Below are 20,722 nucleotides of genomic sequence, written 5' to 3'. Positions count from 1 at the left end.
AAGCGCTTACTGATGACGTCATCAGCGCGACGTCCCGGGGCTCCGGTGAGTTTTTTTAATTGGTCCCGACCTCCAGACCCGATTTTAACGCGAAAAATCGCGATTTTACAGCAGCGGAGCTAAAAGTTGCGACTGCTAGTCCAGCATGGCGCCACCGGAAGTCTAAGTGTGAAAAAGATGGGAGTAAAAATACAGTATTTCTTGACACATGACTTCAATTAGGTTGTATTTATTGTGAACCATTGGCGTTTGTGCTATTACATTAATGAATTTCTGAAAGCAGACAAATTTGGGAACAAGTCAAGTCAAGATACGAGATGTGCAGTGAAATAAAAAGTGCCAATGCTTGCGGATTGTGCAAAAAAAAACTACAAAACAGAATGGGACATAATCACATATTCACATATTACATATTTGTGGGAGGAAAAAAAAGAAAAAACAGCAATTTTAAAAAGACACCACACAACAGTAAATTGGTACAGTAGGTTAGTCCCTGGTGAGATAGGAGTTTACAGTAATAATGCCTCTGGGAAGAAATTCCTTCTCATCCTCTCCGTTTTCACAGCATGGCAACGGAGGCATTTGCCTAACCATAGCAGCTGGAACAGACTGTTGCTGGGGTTGAAGGGGTCCCCCATGATCTTGTTGGCTCAGAATTTGCACCGTCTGATGTATAGTTCCTGCAGGGGGGCGAGTGTAGTTCCCATATTGCGTTTGGCCAAACGCACTACTCTCTGCAGAGCCTTCTTGTCCTGGGCAGAGCAGTTCCCAAATCAAATTGTGATGTTTCCGGACAAGATGCTTTCCACAGCCGCTGAGTAGAAACATTGGAGGATCCTCAGAGACACTCTGAATTTCCTCAATTGCCTGAGGTGGTAAAGGCGCTGCCTTGCCTTACTCACCAGTGCGGCAGTGTGTGATGTCCATGTCAGATCCTCTGAGATGTGGACTCCCAGGTATTTAAAGCAGCTCACCCTATCCACAGTATCCCCATTTATCTTCAATGGAGTGTACGTCCTCGGATGTTATGACCTCCTAAAGTCCACGATCAGCTCCTTAGTTTTTTTGACATTCAAGAGGAGGCTGTTGTCCTGATACCAGAGTGCCAGATCAGCTATCTCCTCCCGGTAGGCCTTCTCATCGTTATCGGAGATCATGCCCACCAACCACAGTGTCATCAGCAAACTTGATTATAGAGTTGGAGCTGAACTAGCCACACAGTCATGTGTGTGCAATGCAGTAGACAAGATAAATAAACCCCTTGATTTCTTGTGCAGTCAAAAAAGTTATATACATTGTTTGACACTGTTCCCAATATTTGTCTTGGTGTCACAGTGCAATGAAACTCATGCCCACATGGTGTCCACATTGCTGTTCAAAGATCAGCTATTTAACTACTGAGACAAGATGATGATAACTTTCTATAACTTTCGATCATTGCCGCAGTCGCATACAAGGCTTCTTTACCAGAAGCACAAGCACTATTTTGGTGAGAATGGCTATGAGATTCGGGAGATAATTTACTACAAATATAAAGCATTCTTGGATTGGCAACTCAAGGAAAATTATCAGTTCCATAGACACGAATAGACCAACATCAAACAGAAAACCCATGACTCAAAAATACATATACAAATCTAAAATCACTGGTAACAATAACCAAATTGAAAAACTGTGATGATATTCAAAATTGAGATTGGTATATTTCTTTATATTAATGAAGGAAAACAGTGTTCAGATAGGTATTGGGGCTTAAATGGCAGAGAAGGCTGGAGTAAGGCCTATTTATTTTCCTTTCTCTTATTTTCTTGAGCCCGGTCAAAATCATCTATCAGCCAGCTACACAAGGGTACGAGAGTTAAGAACAGAGGAGAGCTTTATGAAGGATGGGGAGTATTTCTGTGGTTGCTGGACAGGGCACTTGAAAGTATTCTTCAACCATGAATTCTGTCCTTGATGTGAATGGCTTTGGCTCCATTCTGCAACAAATTATACAGTCCAATTTTGCCTCCATCCCAGACTGATAAGAAGCCAAAAAGTGAATGGGAAACATGCCCTTGGATAGACGATGTCCCTGCTGAAGTTCTAAGAACTGGTAGAGAAAAACTTTGGTCTTCACAAACCTTATCTTCCATGTTTCCGAAGAGGAAGGCAGGCAGGTATAAATGAGTGTAACAGTTATGACACCTCTGTGAGACTGGAAAGGAAAGTTACTCACCAGAGAACTGATGAGAGATAGGAAAAGAGTCATCCACAAGGGAACTAAGGATAAAAAAATAAAAGTCATTTGTAGGAGAACTGAGGTCTAGTAAGGAAAGAGTCAGGCATTCGGGCACTAGAGAGTAAATGAACGAAGAGATTTTGAGATAGTGCAGGAAAGTGGCATTGAGAAAAAGAGCAGCCTTGATTTTATTGAGTGGAGAAGGAAGTGTGACAGGCTACTCTGCATCATGACGCTTTTAGTTTCTCTGTGATGAAGCCTTTTGTACTTTAGAGTTATACAAATATACTGAACAGAGACAGAGAAATAATCATATTTAAGGGAACCGAAGGTTGAAAGGGAAGGTATCACACAAAGGAATTAAGGGTAGATGGGAAAAATGCAATGCATGGAGAACTGAGCATTGACAGCAAGAGACATACTCAAGGGAAGAAATCGGAAACGGAAATATTCATGCACAAGAAAACTGAGGGAAGGCAGCAAAAGAGGCACACACAAGGGAAATGGTGATCGATGGGGTAAAGAGTCACACACAAGTGATCTAATTGCATGTAACGAATAAGTGATACAAAAGGACAATGGAGAGAGAGAGGGCATCAAATGATATAGAGTTGGTGCAGTACAGTAGTGCTGAGGGAAACAGGAGCTTCCATCTTATTGGCACAGTGATTGAGCAGGGATGGCACACTGCATGACCTTGTCAGGTTTCTATCTTCCTTGTGAGTGCCTCTTATGTAATCAAGGTTGAAGCACAAGTAACTTGATGGTATGTACAGAAAGAGCCGTACATGAAGGGAAGTCAAGAAAGTTTAATTGTCATACATACCCACAACAGAATGAGTATTCACAGAGAATGTAATAAACAAAAAATAATAATTAATTGAAAATCTTATTACTAGTACACAAAGCTCAAAGTCCTTAGTGCAACCAAGATAGTTCATAATTTGTAATTTAGTTATGGTTTTGTAGTGTTCATGAGCCTGAATATTGTTGGGAAGAAGCTATTCTTGAACCTTTTTCAGATTTAGTTTTCAGATTCCCGATGATAGGAATGAAATGTGTGCATGACCAAGGTGGTGTGGTTCTTTGATAATACTGGGTGCCTTTTGGAGAAAGTGTCTTCATTGGAGCCCTTCGATGGTGCAGAGGTCAGTACCTGTGATGGACCATATGGTGTCCACCACTTGTTGTAATCTCCGTCATTCTAGGTTGTGATGCAACCAGTCAATATGCTCTCTACGTACACCTGTAGAAGTTCAAGAGAGTATTTATCGACATACCAAATGTCCTTATATTCTAAGGAAGGAGAGGAAAGAGAGCTTTCTTTATGATTGCACTAACGTGCTGGGCCCAGGACTGATCTTCAGAAATATACACACCCATGAACTTGAAGTTGTTGACTCTCTCCATCGCTGACCTGTCAATGCAGATAGGTTCATGGATCCTCGACATCCCTCTTCTAAAGTCAACAATCAGCACCTCGGTATTGCTGACATTAAGAGCAAGGTTGTTCTTCTGGCACCTTTCAATCAGATTATCAATCTTCCTTCTACAATCTGACTCATCATTATCTGTAATTCGTACAATAGTTGTGCCTTTGTCAAATTTAATTGCATTGGAACTGTGTTTGGCTACACAGTCATGAGTACAGAGTGGGTAGATCAGGGGACTGCTCACACAGCCCTGAGGTGCTCCTGTGCTGATGGTTATTGAGGAGGATGTGTTGTTGCTGATTCATACTGATTGTGGTCTGTTGATGAGGAAGTTGAGAATTCAGTTGCAGTTGAGAACTCAGTTCCCTGAGCTTGATAACAAGGAATGGGTGATGGTGTAGAATGCTAAAGTGTAGTCACATTCTGTTGTATATAGAAAGAGACATACAAGAGAACTAATGCTAGAATTAATAGTATACAGAGAACGAGACAAGCAAAGAAAACTAATGATATACACAGAAAGGGTTACACATTCAAACAAATTGAGTATAAATAGGTAAAGAGTTACAAACAAGTAAATCCGTGGGAGATGAAATGGGATCACTTGAAAGGGAACTTAGATTAGATAGGGGAAGCTTCAGAAACAATGATAGTGTCAGTAGTAAAAGGATGACACACAGCAGGACTAATACTGGCAGGAAATGAATAATACATGGGATAAAGTGAAGAGGGAATGAGGTACACATGAGGGAACTGATCAGTAATGGAAAATGTTGCACAGGGCAACAAATGTTACATTGGCAAATGTTCACACACATAGGATCTACATATGAAAAGGGAAAGGCCTGACATGGCCAGACATGTATGATAGATAAGTAGAGAGAGGCAAACAAGGGAACTGAGGGTTAATAGAGTAAGAGTTGTTAATAGAGTAAGAGGGGATGAGTGTGCATATGGAGAGAGTCATACAAAATGGAACTAAAGGTTCACCCAGCTATAGGAAAGATGCCATCAAATGGAAAGAGTGCAGAAAAGATTAATGAGGATGTTGCCAGGTCTCGAGGGATTTAGTATAAGGAGTGTTTGGGAAGGCTAGGACTTTATTCCTTTAAATGAAGGAAATCTATAGAGGTGTGTAAAATCATGAGAGGGCATAGAAAGGGCATATTGTCATTTTCCCATTTTTCAGAAATTAAGAATTAAGAGGGAACAGGTTTATGGTGAAAGTGGAGAGATTGAATTTGAATCTGAAAGACAACTTTTCACACAGTGGGTGGTATGTATATGGAAGGAGTTGCCAGAGGAACTGGTGTTAATGACAACATTTAAAAAAACAATGGACAAGTACATGGATAGGAATGTTTTGGAGGGCTATGGGTTAAACAGGGGCAAATGGGATGAGCTTAGAGAGGCATCTTGGTTGGCATGGACGAGTTGGGCTGAAGGGACTGTTTCTGTGCTGTTCGGCTCCAGGATTCCGATGACAATGAATCAAATACAGGGAACCAATAATCAATAGAAAAACAATTAAGGACAAGTTATCGGGGTCGAAAGGACACAACATGTATAACTCTATTCTCATCTATATTTGGTCCCATTGTATTGTATTGTATTGTATTCAAATTTATTGTCATTGTCTCAATTAGAGACAACGAAATGAATTTCTCTTTACAGTCAGTATCATAAAAATAAATAAATAATAAATAATAAAACATATTAAAAATAAAATAGATTTAAAAAAAAGCACAAACACAGAAAGTCCATGACACAACATAACACAATGGCACCAAGGTGAGGAAGGCACCATAGTCCAGCCAGCCTCCCCTCCGATCTTCCCAGATGTTCACCCGTGGTCGGGGCCTTCCGAGCACCCGCAGTCGCCACCCCGGGCGGCCCGATGCTCATGCCCTCTCGCCGGGCTGATGGAACGCCGACGCCGAACCCCGATGGTGAAAATCCTTCTCAGCGGCCCGGACCTCCCAATCAGCCGCCTCCCACCGGAGTCCGCAGCTCCCGAGTCCGCAGGCCGAGCCGGGCAGAGTCGCAGGACCCCACGATGTTTGTCAGCGCCGCCCGCGTTGGGAGCTCCGCGAACCACAGCTCCAGGATGTTGGTGCCGCCTGCCCAGCACTCCGAGCTCCAGACGGCGATCCCCGGTAAGGCATCGCCAGCCCCGCGATGTTACAGCGCTGTCCCGCCGCTGCTGGAGCTCTGGTCGGTCCAGACAGGAAAGGCCATGCCAATCCAGTAGGTAGGCCACTGGGGGGGGTGAGAAGAAGTGACTGAAGGACGTGATCCCCCTTACCGTACCCTCTTCCCCCACATTAAAACATTAAAAAAAACATTAAAAACACACTTCAACATAACAAAAAAAACAAAAAAACAAAAAGATACCGGGCTGAAGGTGGAGGCAGCTGGCACCAGCGCCACCGGTGTGTGATATAGTTCTACACCTCAAATCTCATACTGTATGTGTGACCCATTTACTCTTATGTGTGATACCCTTTTAACCATATAAACCATATAACAATTATAGCACGGAAACAAGCCATCTCGGCCCTTCAAGTCCGTGCCGAACATTTATTTTCCCCTAGTCCCATCTACCTGCACTCCTTGTGATTCCTTCTCTATCTATGTACATTTCTTTTTCTAATCTTTCCTCGTCCATACTCAATCCACCCTTCGCAATCTTGTTTATAACTTTTCCCCACTATTACAGTATATATTCCTTATACTGTATGCAGTCCTTAACCTATTCCCCTGTGCATTATTCTTTAGCTCTCCACACCTATTGTTTGTTATTTTTATTTGAAGATGATCAAATTGTTCCTGGTGGCGGCGCGACTCGTTGCAGCGGCTCCTACAGCCTGTCTGTCTTTTTTTTATTTTTGTCTAGTTAAATGTAGTGTTTGTGTTTTTTTAAGCTTGGTTTTAAATGTGTATATGTGGGGGGCGGGGGGGGGGGGGAGGGGGAAACCGTTTTAAATCTCTTCCCTGTACGGGAGACCCGACCTTTTCCCTGTCGGGTCTCCGTTGTCGTTGGGGCCTAGCACCGTGGAGCGGCCTCCAACCTGAACGACCCGGGGGCTCGGGAGTCTGCGGAGCTGTGGAGCTGCGGACTACTCACCATCGTGGGGCTGGCCGGCCTCGGTGCGTGGGGAGCGGTGGTGACTCGCTGCTGCGACTCGACTCCTGGGGCTCGGAGGCTCCAGCAACGCAGCCGCAGGTCCGGTGGACTGGGACATCGGGAGCTCGCGGGTCCGGGGGGAGAGAGAGAGACCGCTTCCCGGAGCTCCCGCAACGCGACTTCTCCAGCCCGTGTCGCGGGGTTGGAACGACCTGGAGCGGGGTCATACATCACCCGGCACGGCTTCATGGCCGTGGGACTCACCATCGCACGCTGGGGCTCCGACCTTGTACTTTCAGACCGGGAGCGGGGCCGTAAATCGCCCCGCGCGGCCTAAAATGGCCGTGGGACTTATCATCACCCGCCTGGGGCTTGGACATCGGGAGAGACATGGAGAGCAGGGGAGAGAAAAGACTTTTGCCTTCCATCACAGTGGGTTCACTGTGATGGATGTTTGTGTGAACTTAATTGTGTGTATGTCTGTAGGACATTGTCTTTGTTTGTATGGCTGTGGAAACAAAATTTCGTTTGAGTCTCACTGGGGCTCAAATGACAATAAATTGTATTGTATCAAGATTATCTTCACATAACATAATGGTTCAAATGTGAAATACCAATGTATCTGAGCTCTTCACAGAAGGTGCCAGTTTCAGCATTTTCTGTTTTGTTTTTTTATATTAGATTTCCAGAGACGATTTGTTATTATAGATTAACATTTTAGGCAGTGGTGTTTGACAGGGTTTGTCAAGTCCTCTACAAATGGCTGCTGGGAAGATTATTTAATCCGCAGGTGTTTGTACTTCATTGCACACTCCCCCTGGGGAAGCTGCCAGCTGTGTAGGACCACACGCCAAGCATCAGCAGTACTAGCTCTCAAAAACCAGCACAGAATCAGTACATTTTCTTCAGTTTGGAATTCATTATTTTGACACTGTTTGGAGGGTTCAGTCATTTACAATAATAAAAAATCTGGTTTCAAAAATCACACACACCCAGCAGCGCTGTTCTGACTATCCTTGCAGTTCCGCTGCAGCCATCACTTGCATTCAATATTAAATGGAGATGGCTCACGTGTACAATAGTTAATCTGCATAATCTAAAGTATGAATGGCTCATGCTGCTACCAATGGTCGTTATCTTTAACAGGTTTGTGACAAAAGATCTAATACAATCACCACCAGTTTAAATCAATTAAATCAATAACTATGCATCATTTCAAAGCAAGATTCTTTTATTTTGACAATGAAAGGACAGGTTCCCTTCCTTATGACTCGGAAGATTCAATGTTTAAAATGGTCTGTGAATGTTCAGAGTTATACATGTTATTTAGTATTGTATGTTATCATGTATTGGTATGTGTTTTCTATTGTCATGTGCACTGAGATACGTGAAAAACACAGCTTTGCGAGCTATCCAGGCAAATCATCCTGTATATGATTATATTAGATAGTGCAAAAGAGAAAAATAAACAGACTACAGAATATAGTTTTACAGCTATTGAGAAAGCACAGAATTTAAAAAAAGGATTAATGAGAGCTACAGAATCAAAATTACTTCAGCCTGCCAGAACCTGATTCCAAATACTTGGCCATGAAATCGATTATCTAAACCAATAATTCCTAGTCGGTAAAATATAATTGTTTTAGGAGTATATCTAGCGGTGGTCATGCTCAGAAGCATTTAATGTAACTCGTCAATGGGCACATTTAAAAATGGTTTTGACATTATACTGGTCATACAGTCATAGAAAGGGTGCAAATGAGATTCACCAAGATGGTATCTGGTTTGTGGGCTGGAGTTATAGAGCGAGGTTGGGTATATTGGGATGTTTTTATGTGAAGAATAGGAGGATGAAGGGTGCCCTCATGGAGGTGTGCAAGATCATAAGATGCATGGATAAAGTGAACGCTCACAATCATTTTCTCAGGATAGAGATTTCTAAACTTCGAAGACATAGGTTTAAAATCAGAGGGGCGAGATTTACGAAGATCCTCAGGCAATTTTTTTACTCAGAGGATAGTCCGTATCTGGAATGAGCTGCCAGATAAAGCTGTAGAAGTGGATAGAATTACGACTTTTGGCAGACATTTGGATAGTTAGATGCAGAGGAAAGGTTTAGATGTCTAGGGCAAAATGCAGCCAAATGGGACTAGCCCAGTATGACAAATTGGTTGGCATAAACAAGGTGGCTGAAGGGCCTGTTTCCTTGCTGTATAGCTCTATGACTCTGATTCTTTAACTGATCTCCATTCTTAAACAGCGATAGCAATTCGATTGCGATCAATGCAACTAGATCACAAAAAAGCATAACGTCAATAGTCTGTTGGTTGTGCACAAAAATATTTTTGTTCTGGTCCAGTGTCTGAATCTAATGGAAAGGCACCTTTGCTGTTTTCTTGGTGATGATCCCAATGTATCACTTCATAATTCAACAAAATAAAACATGGAAGATAAACACAAAATGCTGGAGTAACTCAGTGGGCCAGACAGCATCTCTGGATAGAAGGAATGGGTGATATTTTGGGTCGGGACCCTTCTTCAGACTGAGAGTCAGGAAAGAGGGGACCCTTAGAAAGGTCTCGACCCAAAATGTCACCAATTACTTCTATCCAGAGGTGCTGCCTGTCCCACTGAGGTACTCCAGTATGTTGTGTCTATCTTCAGAGTAAACAAGCATCTGCAGTTCCTTCCTTCTAAAATAAAACATGGAATTTATTTTCCATTGGGGAAATAACATAACTTTTTTTGTTGGGCATTTCCTTTACTGTGTAAGTAAAACATTTTCTGTTGCTGCTATTTATTAAGAAATAAACCTTTAGCAAGCACGGGCTACGAGGAACATTTTGTGACACTCTGTCACTGAGTGCTCAAGACAACATTGCTGATATAGTAGAAGATCAACAATGATTTATATCGTTATTATGTTGCACTGCTATTGTCATTGTAGATATTGACAAAGTGAGGGTAACCAGAAGCAGAAAGAGTTCTTTGGAAACTTGTGCTAGGAGAGCAGAAGAGTCAACCTGATTTGCACAATCCAGCTGTTTTCCAGCATCTTGACAGATTTTTGGAGGGGTGCTCACACTCCAACTCCTCTGATTATTTTTATCACAAACACCCAAAAGTTGCGACTTGAGTATTATCATCTAATATGAATGGGCAGTGATGGGTGGTGGGTATATGGAATGGTGGTAGGAACAATCGGCCAGAGGAGGTAGCAGAGGCAGGTACTATAAATCCATTTAAACGACATTTGGTACATCTGTAGAAAATTATTTAGAGGGACATTGGCCAAATGCAGGCAGGGAGGAATAGCGTGGAATATTGGTCGCATGGGCTAATTGGGCTGAAGGGCCTTTTTCCATGCTGTATGACTCTATGACCCTATGACTTCAATAACTTTTAGCCAGAGACCAATAAATCATTTTACAGTGCAAATGGCAAATGCCTTTTCCTTATGAAGTTTAATTCTGAGTGATATAACTTTACATCAATTTGTCCAGATCAATCTAGCAATCAAATGACCAATACGTAAAATAATCCAACACTGAGTGGTGGGAAATCCAGGTATAGTTCACCAACTAATTGAAGTTTCTGCTTGGGTAGCCTACCACCTAATGACATGAACCTTGAATTATCTAATTTCAGGTAAACACCTCCGTCATTTTGTTATCCACTCTGGTTTTGTCATCCCCAAGTATACAGGTTTTGCTATTCCCCCTCGTCACTTTTTCCCCTCTTTCACTCATCTCACACCTCCTTCCTACTACAAGTGCCCCATTTTCTTTGTATCCCCCTTTTTTCCCCTCCTCACTATGTCCACTGACAATTGCTTCCAGCTACACATTCCACTCCTCCTCTTCCTTCCTCACCTACCATTCTTTTCGCTCCACTTCACCTCTAGACTCTGTTACCTTTTCCATACATCTGCCAATTAACTGTCCTCACTTTTATCCACCTATCACTTGCCAGTTTTTGTCAGCCTTTCCCCTCACTATCTGGGCTAGGTTTCTCTCCCCTCCTCCAACTCAAAACATTGTCTGTCCATTTCCCTTCACAGATACAGTCTGGCCCACTGAGTTTTTCTGGCACATTTAAAAAAATATTATTCTCAGATGAACTCAGCAATTATTTTGACTATAAATCATAAAATGTTTGCACAGCAACAATTCTAAATAGTTGTAGTTTCTTCAAGTGAAAGCAGATGAATAGTTTTGAGGTTGGTCAAGATTTAGGCAAACAAATCTTCAAACTGACACCAGAATTATGGTATTCAATAGATTCAATAGACAATAGGTGCAGGAGTAGGCCATTCGGCCCTTCGGGCCAGCACCGCCATTCAATGTGATCATGGCTGATCATCCCCAATCAGTACCCCGTTCCTGCCTTTTCCCCATATCCCCTGACTCCGCTATTTTTAAGAGCCCTATCTAGCTCTCTCTTGATGTTGCTGTTGTGTTATTGACATTAGTAATGTTGAAGTCTAAATCCGCCTGAATGTTGCCTGATCTGCTGAGTTCCTCCAGCAGATTTTTTGTTCTGAAGATGTTATTGTTGAAAAGCATATTCAGTATCTGCTGATGAAAGCTCACTGTGGAAATCATTTCATTGATCAGGACACCCCGATGCTTTGTCACAGATTTAATTACAATAGTCGTGGTACTCTGTTTAACAGAGCAGCTGAAGTTGACTTTGTATGCAGAAATCACAGTCTTAATCATCCCCGAATCAATGACTCCTGCTGCTGTCAAAATTCAAACCTCTTCATATCTATCAATGTGCAGTGACTCGGAAAAACCACGCAAACTGTCAGGACCTGACTGACACCTTCCAATCCATTGAATCCTCAGTGAAATCGTAACTCACTACATGGTTTTATGGAACTTGTTCTAGTTCTGCTACCCATGCCAGATTAATTTCAACAGTAACAACAAATGGAATAAAGTTTGGACAGAAAACACTGCCCTAATTAAGGAATTCAATCAATTGCCAAAGGCAAAACTCCTTAGGTTTCACCTGTTTCAAAGGACGTGGCCCGAACAGGATCCAAGTGGCTCAGGAGTTGTTTAATCCATAAGTGGAAAATCAAACCGTCTCTGCCCATCAAAGCAGTAATCCAGATGAAACAATGTCACATCCTGTTCAATAAAGGTATATTTAAACAGTATCACTGAAAAAACATGCAAACTTAATCCATAATATTATGGATTAAAAGAAGTGAAAGCGGGGCATTAGAATTACAATCCATTTCACAGCTGAATCTAATAGCTATCAGTAGAAGAAGGCCAATTGTGTCCTTTCCCTCTGTAATTAACCAAATTCTCGCATGCAGAAGTAAAAGGCAGGGATCTATTATGTGCTTCTCATCCACCTGCCATTTACAGTGTAATTCAGTTTTATATTTGAACCGTTTTATAGTCCATTGTCAGAGAACAGATTGGTGGAGCTGATGCACTGAATAATCATCCTTTATGTGAGCAATTCACATTAACCGACAGGTTACAATTAAAACCTAACAACAACTACAATGAGGCATAACATTGAGGTGAAAGATAACTAAAATAGCTTCAAGCTAGATGCATAGATTTTAATACACAAAGTTTATTTATATTGGATTATTTGAAATTTAGATTAACTGTCCAGATGTTCATGCAAGATATAATATCATTTGGTTTCAAATGTGTTATATTAGAACATGCAGCAATGCAAACAACTGACCCTGTACGTTCCAGAATATGCAATCTTTTTTTTCCCCCTGAAACTAAATAACTGTCAATTGTGGTTTGCACTGTTTGCACATAAGTGATCCTCTGCTGAGGACACAGTATATGCAATGGTTACTCTTTAGGGTAATATGTAAAAGCTTTTCATTTAGGTCAATGCATATTTTCTAAACCAATCATGTCAGGCTTGCAATGAAGGGATAGGACTTTATATTTTAATAGAGAAAGTAATCTGGATGTAAGAAGTCCTGAATCTTCAATATTGTAGTGATTAAATTATTGATTACCATATACATACTTTTACTTTTAGTAAAATTCTGTAAGGGATGGTATTTTACCTGAAAGAGTCATGCACGATCAAAACTCATGTTTTTGGATTATTAAAGCCCTGTTCCACAGTACGAGTTCATTCCAAGAGCTCTCCCGAGTCTGCCCTGATTTGAACTCGGAGATTTACGGTAATGGCCACTCGTCAGTACTCGGGGCTCTCGTGGACATTTTTCAACATGTTGAAAAATCTTCACGAGTCTTCCCGTGCTTACCTGCCATTAGCGAATCTTCCTGAGTACCTGCCGTTAGCGTTACGAGCCGCTAAGAGACGTCTCCGTGCTCCGACGTACCCGCTACGTTCATTCTCATGCTTACCATGAGTTTGATTTTTTTTAAACTCGTGAGAGCTCTTGGAATGAACTCGTACCATGGGACAGTGCTTTAAACATTCTAAGTAATTCCATCAGCATTAAAAAAAACAGTGTGCTTTTGCTAACTGCAAATCTAATCGGGGAGCTGTCTGTCATTGTTTAGTTCATTGTAAAATACATACTTTTGTAACTTTGTTGATGCAAGAAATGTGGCTACACTTATGTACTACCTAGGTAAGGTCTGCTGGATGATTTTACTGGGTTGTATGCAAAACAAAGCATTTCACTGTACCTAGGTACATGTGACAATAAAGTATCATTGAATTAGTGTCATGGATAATAAGCTGCTTCTAGACCATCTGGAATAAATCTTGTATTTATGTATCATTGAAGATGAAGTCTGGAAAGTTCAATTAATGGTTCTTTATTGTCACATGTGCCAAGGTACAGTGAAATTCTGCATACAGTTCAGTAAAGTATTACTATACATAAGCACAATCCTAGATTAAGTACACAGTGGAAAGAAATAGCCCACTGAGAGTAGCCAGGTTTTGGCACCATTTTCAAAGTCCAAGTTGCTTTAAGTGCAGCTGGCTTTAAAGGTCCATTGTCTTGGCAGCATTGCATGGTCTGCTTGGCCAAGTGAATTATATGATCACATGGAATCTAGACAATAGAAGCAGTAGAGACAATAATATTTATCTATCTCAGTTCATTAATAAGGCTGCGATCCTGGCTGATAAACGGGATGTAAATCGTAAATCATGTAGTATTCTTATCGATAAAACATCTCAGGTTTTGGTTTGAAAAGGTGGAGTGGCAGAAAATAGATTTGATAGAAGGAAAAAGGTTGATAGAAAGGATAAAAGGTGAGAGAAACCCAATGCAGGTGCCAGGAAAGGATTTGCGTGAAACAAGGGGGAATTATTGAGGACCCAGTGCCTTTATAAGGAAAGTATGTGCTTTAGCCAGTGTCCCACTAAATCTGAATGTCGATTTAGATGCTAGCAAATTGAAAGACTACTGTAAAGACCATGCTTGTATCAGCACACAGAAATACATTGTCAAGATTGTTAGGAAATAGTAATTAAAAACAAGTGGTTGACAGTTCATTCTTAGGAATGTTGTGCACTTGCCTGTGTACTTTTATTATCGAGACAAACTACAATTGAAATCCAATCTATTCTTGACAGAAGGAAGCAAGATAAGAAATGATCACCAGGCAAGCTAATCTTTTGGTAGATTCAACTAGAAACAAAATAATGGTTTCTCCTGACTGAAGCATTTGGCTTGATGTATATGTGTTTGTTCTTGTACATACACGTGCACATGCACATATGCATATATATGGATATGCATGTGGTAAACCAGCATGCAGTGCTTACTTTTACACTGAAGGACCAGATTACTTGACAATAACTATGCACATGTTGTTCGATGGTCTGTAAATCCTTCTTAGGCAGCACCTCAGGATTGAAGATGACTTGTTTCCACTTCAGGTTTATAAGTTGTTGCGTAACTAGTCAGATCAATGTGTTCCACGGACGAGGAAGGAGGTGCCAAGAGAATGAGTAAATGGTTGTTAGTGAAATGGCAAAATTCTTTTATGCAGGGCATTTGTGTGCTATGGATATGTAGCCTTGATGTTCTCTATAGCATCTCAGATGCTCCTTCTCCACTTTTAGTCTTGGGCCAGAGATTCTCTCAGAGTCAGTGGGAATGAAGCTGTGCTACAAGGAAGATTTAAGCACACCCTTGAATCTATTTTTTTGGCAGCCTTTCTGGTCAGCTCCTCCTCAAGATCAGAAAACTGTCGGTTTCAGGAGTCTGGTGTCAGACATGCAAATCACATGACCTGCCCACTAAAGTTGACTGGAGGAACCAACACCTAGTGAAAGTATCCGTTGGGTGGGAAACTAATTTTCGGTAATTTCTAGCACAGTATTAACATCAATACCGCACCAACAGAAACTAGAATACGGAGGACATTATTGTTGTCAGTTAGGACTCAGATGAAGTGAGGCAAACTGACCACCCTCTCTGGGTTTGCTTGTAAATACAACCAGAGGAAGGGAATGATATATAACATATATAACCATATAACATTACAGCACGGAAGCAGGCCATCTCAGCCCTTCTAGTCTGTGCCGAACACTTACTCCCACCTAGTCCCATCTACCTGCACTCAGACCATAACCCTCCATTCTTTTCCCGTCCATATAACTATCCAATTTATTTTTAAATGATAAAATCGAACCTGCCTCCACCACTTCCACTGGAAGCTCATTCCACACAGCTACCACTCTCTGAGTAAAGAAGTTGCCCCTCATGTTACCCCTAAACTTCTGTCCCTTAATTCTCAAATCATGTCCTCTTGTTTGAATCTTCCCTACTCTCAATGGAAAAAGCTTATCCACGTCAACTCTGTCTATCCCTCTCATAATTTTAAAGACCTCTATCAAATCCCCCCTTAACCTTCTACGCTCCAAAGAATAAAGACCTATCTTGTTCAACCTTTCTCTGTAACTTAGGTGCTGAAACCCAGGCAACATTCTAATAAATCTCCTCTGTACTTTCTCTATTTTGTTGACATCTTTCCTATAATTTGGCGACCAAAATTGTACACCATACTCCAGAATTGGCCTCACCAATGCCTTGTACAATTTTAACATTACATCCCAACTTCTTTACTCAATGCTCTGATTTATAAAGGCCAGCACACCAAAAGCTTTCTTTACCACCCTATCTCCATAAGATCCCACCTTCAGGGAACTATGCACAGTTATTCCTAGATCCCTCTGTTCTACTGCATTCCTCAATTCGCTACCATGATTGTTCATTTAGACACAATGGACCTACAGTACAACTGACCTAAAACAACAGCCATGGAAGGTTGTGTAGGAATGAACTGCAGATGCTGGTTTAAAACCGAAAATAGACACCAAGGAAGGTTGTTCAGTCCTATTGGTCATTGTTATCGGCATTTTAGGGCTTATTTATTGCTATAATGGGTTTCTTCTTTATCCATCTTTGTTAAAATACTGGGCAGAACAATTGACATCTTTATTCAAATAGTGGGCATAATTATATGTTATTTTAGTAACTATAGCCAATGTGTTTTTTTTTATTGGCATTGTTGCTGTCGTCACACATGTAAACTATATTTTATTGACTAATTGAAATGCTGGATTTAATTCTCTCAGACTGAATCCATGCCTTCATAATTATCATTCTCAAACTAAAAAGACAAAGAGTGGACTGTCGACGATGCAGAGCTTAAAATCATCTTAACTAAGTCTGACCCCCATTTAATCTAATTACAATGTGTATGTGGCAGAAATACCATGCTGTGGACTATGTGATCACCAGTTTCAGGTTGCATTTGATCTCTCCTAGTTAATGGGTGGGGCATGGGAACTGGTTATGGTGGCCAGGATCAGTGATGTACATGTTTTCTCCAACAGTTTTGAATTTTATGCTGGAGCATAACTATCACAACTGAAACTACAGAGAAGACACTAAGATCATGTGTAGGAAAGAACTGCAGATGCTGGTTTAAATCGAAGGTAGACACAAAATGCTGGGGTAACTCAGCGGGACAGGCGGCATCTCTGGAACGAGACACTAAGATCAGTTGAGTATAAATGGATTAGCTGCAGATGCTGGTTTAAACCGAAGATAGACACAAAAAGCTGGAGTAACTCAGCGGGACAGGCGGCATCTCTGGAGAGAAGGGATGGGTGATGTTTCAGGTCGAGACCCTTCTTCAGACTGGTTAGGGATAAGGGAAATGAGAGATATAGACAGTGATGTGGAGAGATGAAGAATAATTAATGCACAGAGGGGGAGCAGCGAGAGTGGATGTTGCAGACATCTCGTCGGAGAGATGTTGCAAAACTCATTTTGTCTGCACCACTGCAAAATCTCCTCAAGGTGTGTCTACTTTGAAGAAGTTCTCCTCCTCTCTCCGCTGTGAGTTCTGCAACTTGGTGTGCTGAAAGCCTATTTCTATGCTATATCTGTAAATTAAACTGAACCAAGCACTGTGGGAAAGGTATTTCCCTAGTGCTGTTTGGGAAGGAGTACCAGGATTTTTATCCAAGGACAATGATATATTTCAAATGTAGCCTATTGTAACCTGCTGCTTGGTGTATTTTCATGCACCTACAATTTGTTAACTTCTTGGTGGGAGAAGTAGCAGATTTAGAAAGTTCTGTCAGAGCAGCCTGGCCAAGAACCTGCAGTTCATTTTGTGTACTGGTGGTGGAGGAAATTGATTTTATTTAATGTTTGACTGGCAAGCAGACAGCTTTGTTCTGGATGAAGTTAAGCTGCTTGAGGGTTATTGAAGCTGCAGTCATTTAACAAAAGTGGAGAAAAATTGTTTATGCTTTTGATCTGTACTTTTACAACAGTATTTTTTCAGGAATCGCATAGCTTCCATTTTATTTTAGTTTATTTTACTTTAGTTTAGTTCAGAGAGCCAGCATGGAAACAGGCCTTTCGGCCCACTGAGTCCTGCTGGCATTCAGGGCCCACACACACTAGTTCTATGTATTCCCACTTTCTCATCCACCCGGGGCAATTTACAGTGGCTAATTAACCTCCAAACCTGCACGTCCTTGCAATGTGGGAGGAAACCGGAGCAGCAGGAGAAAACCCACAGGGTTGCAGGAAGAACATGCAAACTCCACACAGACAGCACCCGAGGTCAGGATGATATACGGGTGTCTGGTGCTGTGAAGCAGCAGCTGTTGCAGCTGCGCCACTGGGCCACAGTTCAGTAAATGTGAGAAATTATTGTTCAAGGGAGTAGCAGGGAGATGATGAGGAATGATAGTCTCCACTAAATAAGAGGTAAGCAGTGGAGAAAACACCTTCTAAATCCGAGATCATTTGAAATATAAAACTGTGATTTGTATCCTAATCCAAATAGTTGCCATTGTGCCTTCACAGGTTGCTGATCCTGAAGAGCAAAGTTCTCCCCAATGGGATATATATGTGTGGCTTGGGAGACTCTAGGTCTGTTTGTTTTATGGAGTCCCCAGATCTGACTAAAATCTTACTTCTGCATCACCTTGGTATGCTTAGTATTCATCCTGCCGGTGCTGTGCTAAGTAGGGCTTAGTAGAGATGCATAAGACTATGCCGCTCAGGGTGAAGGTGCTGAGGGTACTGCCATAAGTCATGCATATTGGTACTGCCACAGGGTTAGAATGGGCCATCGTTAACTGTCTCAGGATAATTGATTGTGAGAACTGCTTGGGGACTTTGCACAAAATAATACAATACTATATTGGTGATCAGAATTAGTAGCTATCGGTTCCATTCCAGAACACCTTCCTGACCATCCAAACAGCACAGTTGGCTGTGCAAGTCTCTCTCTAAAAGTTTTGAGAACTGGGCATCCTAAATGCATCATTGAACCTTGATTGTCACGTGCTTCTCAACCATCCTATTGAGGGGTCTCAATCAAGCCCGACTCATCACCCACACCAAATCCTGGCATCACATCACTCCAGTCCTCAAACAACTTCATTGGCTTCCCATCTCGCACCGGATCACCTACAAAATCCTGGTCCTCACCTACAAAGCCCTCCACCATCTGGCCCCCCCATATCTCACTGACCTCCTCTCCCTCTACCAACCCTCACGGTCCCTCAGATCCACATCAGCCGGTCTCCTCTCCATCCACAAGTCCAACCACCGCAGTTTTGGGGACAGAGCCTTCTCCAGGGCAGCTCCCAGGCTCTGGAACTCCCTCCCCCAACTGATCCGCAAATCCGTGTCCCTCACCATCTTCCAGTCCCGCCTCAAGACCCATCTCTTCACCTCTGCCTATCCTTAGCCCCACGTCCCTCTCCCTTTTCATCTGTGCTTGAATTGCCTCATATTGTGTTTTGATTTGAATTCTGTCTTTAATTTGTCTACTAGTCATGTCTCTACTATTTATTTCATTCCCCTTACATGTTTTGCCTCTACTTGCTAAATTTTTGTTAGGTGTCCTTGAGACTCTTGAAAGGCGCCCATAAATAAAATTTATTATTATTATTAAGTGAAACATCATTGAAATGGAATCAGAAAGGAGGGCTTTAGGAAAGAGTGGTGAGTTTTTTTTCTTCAATATTTTTGGTGAGTTAATTTGAGATTCTGCCATTTTCCTAGTGGACCAATCGTTAAATCCATCCATTTTGTTCATACAGTCCTGGTGGTTTGACATTCTTGTTAATGTTGTTAAACGGGAAGTAGGACACATTCATGAAGCCTTTTAAGGCAAAATGTCAAAAACTGCAATGTATACGTTTTAAAATGAACTAAATTTTTAAGAGGGGACGTGCCTCAGTGCAATAAGAAAGTACTAGAGCTGCATAATCACTTGTCTGAAATCTCTCTGAACTGGTGAAGCATTGCAACTTTGATTCAATCCAAACTGACTGAACACAGGAGGAATTGTGACTGCCATTCCCACCTGTCAAAGAAATGAAAATGAAATCAGAACTGGGAACATCTTTTCGACTCATATATCGCTTAAATAATAAAAAGCCCCTCTTGAAGTCAGGAGGCGACAGAAAAGCCAAACAAGGTTTCATGAAATTCACATTTTAAGTTTAGTGAAATAAAATAAACTGAATAATTATCACATGATGAGCTTTCTTTTGTCAGAAGGCACAAATCCTTTAAAACAGGTTGGGCGGCGCGACTCACGTCGCAGCGGCCTCTGCAGTCCGTCTGTCTTATTTATTTATTTATTTTTTGTCGCGTTTAAATGTAGTTATAGTGGGTTTTTTTTAACTGAGTATGTGTGTGGGGGGCGGGGGGTGGTGGGGGAAATGTTTAAATATTTTCCCTGTACGGAGAACCCAACCGTTTCTTTGTCGGGTCTCCGTTGTCGTTGGGGCCTAGCACCGTGGAGCGGCCTCCAACCGGAACGACCTGGGGGCTCCAGTCGCGGAGCCTGCGGACCTACTTACCATCGCGGAGCTGGCCGAGTTCGGGGCGGGAGGAGCGGTGGTGGCGTGCTGCTGCGGCCTGACCCCGGAGATTCGGAGGCTCCAACCGCAGGTCTGGTGGACGGTAACACCGGGAGCCCGCGGGTCCCTGCTGGGAGACCGCTTTTCGGGGCTTCCGCAACGGTGACTTTTCCAGCCCGAGTTGTGGGGTTGAAAAGTACCTGGAGCAGGGCCTTACATCGCCTGGCGCGGCTTTAATGGCCGCGGGACTTGCAGCGCCTGCCGGGGGCTCGAACACCAAGATCCGGAGCGCGGCCTTGCATCGCCCGGCGCGGCTTTAATGGCCGCTGGACATTTACCATCGCCCGCTGGGGACTTTGACGCTGACATCAGGAGGAGTGCAGGGGAGAGATAAGACTTTGCCTTCCGTCACAGTGAGGACGAGATTCACTGTGATGGATGTTTTTGTGTCTTGGTTCTTTTTCTTGTGTGTATGACTGCAGAAACCAAATTTCGTTTGAACCTCAAGAGGTTCAAATGATAACAAATAGATAACAAATAAATTGTATTGTAAAACAGCACTCAGAAGATGCCATCAAAAATTATTGTCCAGATCATAATGAGAAA

The sequence above is a fragment of the Amblyraja radiata genome, chromosome 7 (genome assembly GCF_010909765.2).
Source record: "Amblyraja radiata isolate CabotCenter1 chromosome 7, sAmbRad1.1.pri, whole genome shotgun sequence".
NCBI classification, from domain to species: domain Eukaryota; kingdom Metazoa; phylum Chordata; class Chondrichthyes; order Rajiformes; family Rajidae; genus Amblyraja; species Amblyraja radiata.
The sequence above is the reverse complement of the archived record's forward strand: the minus strand, read 5'-3'. Positions refer to the sequence as shown.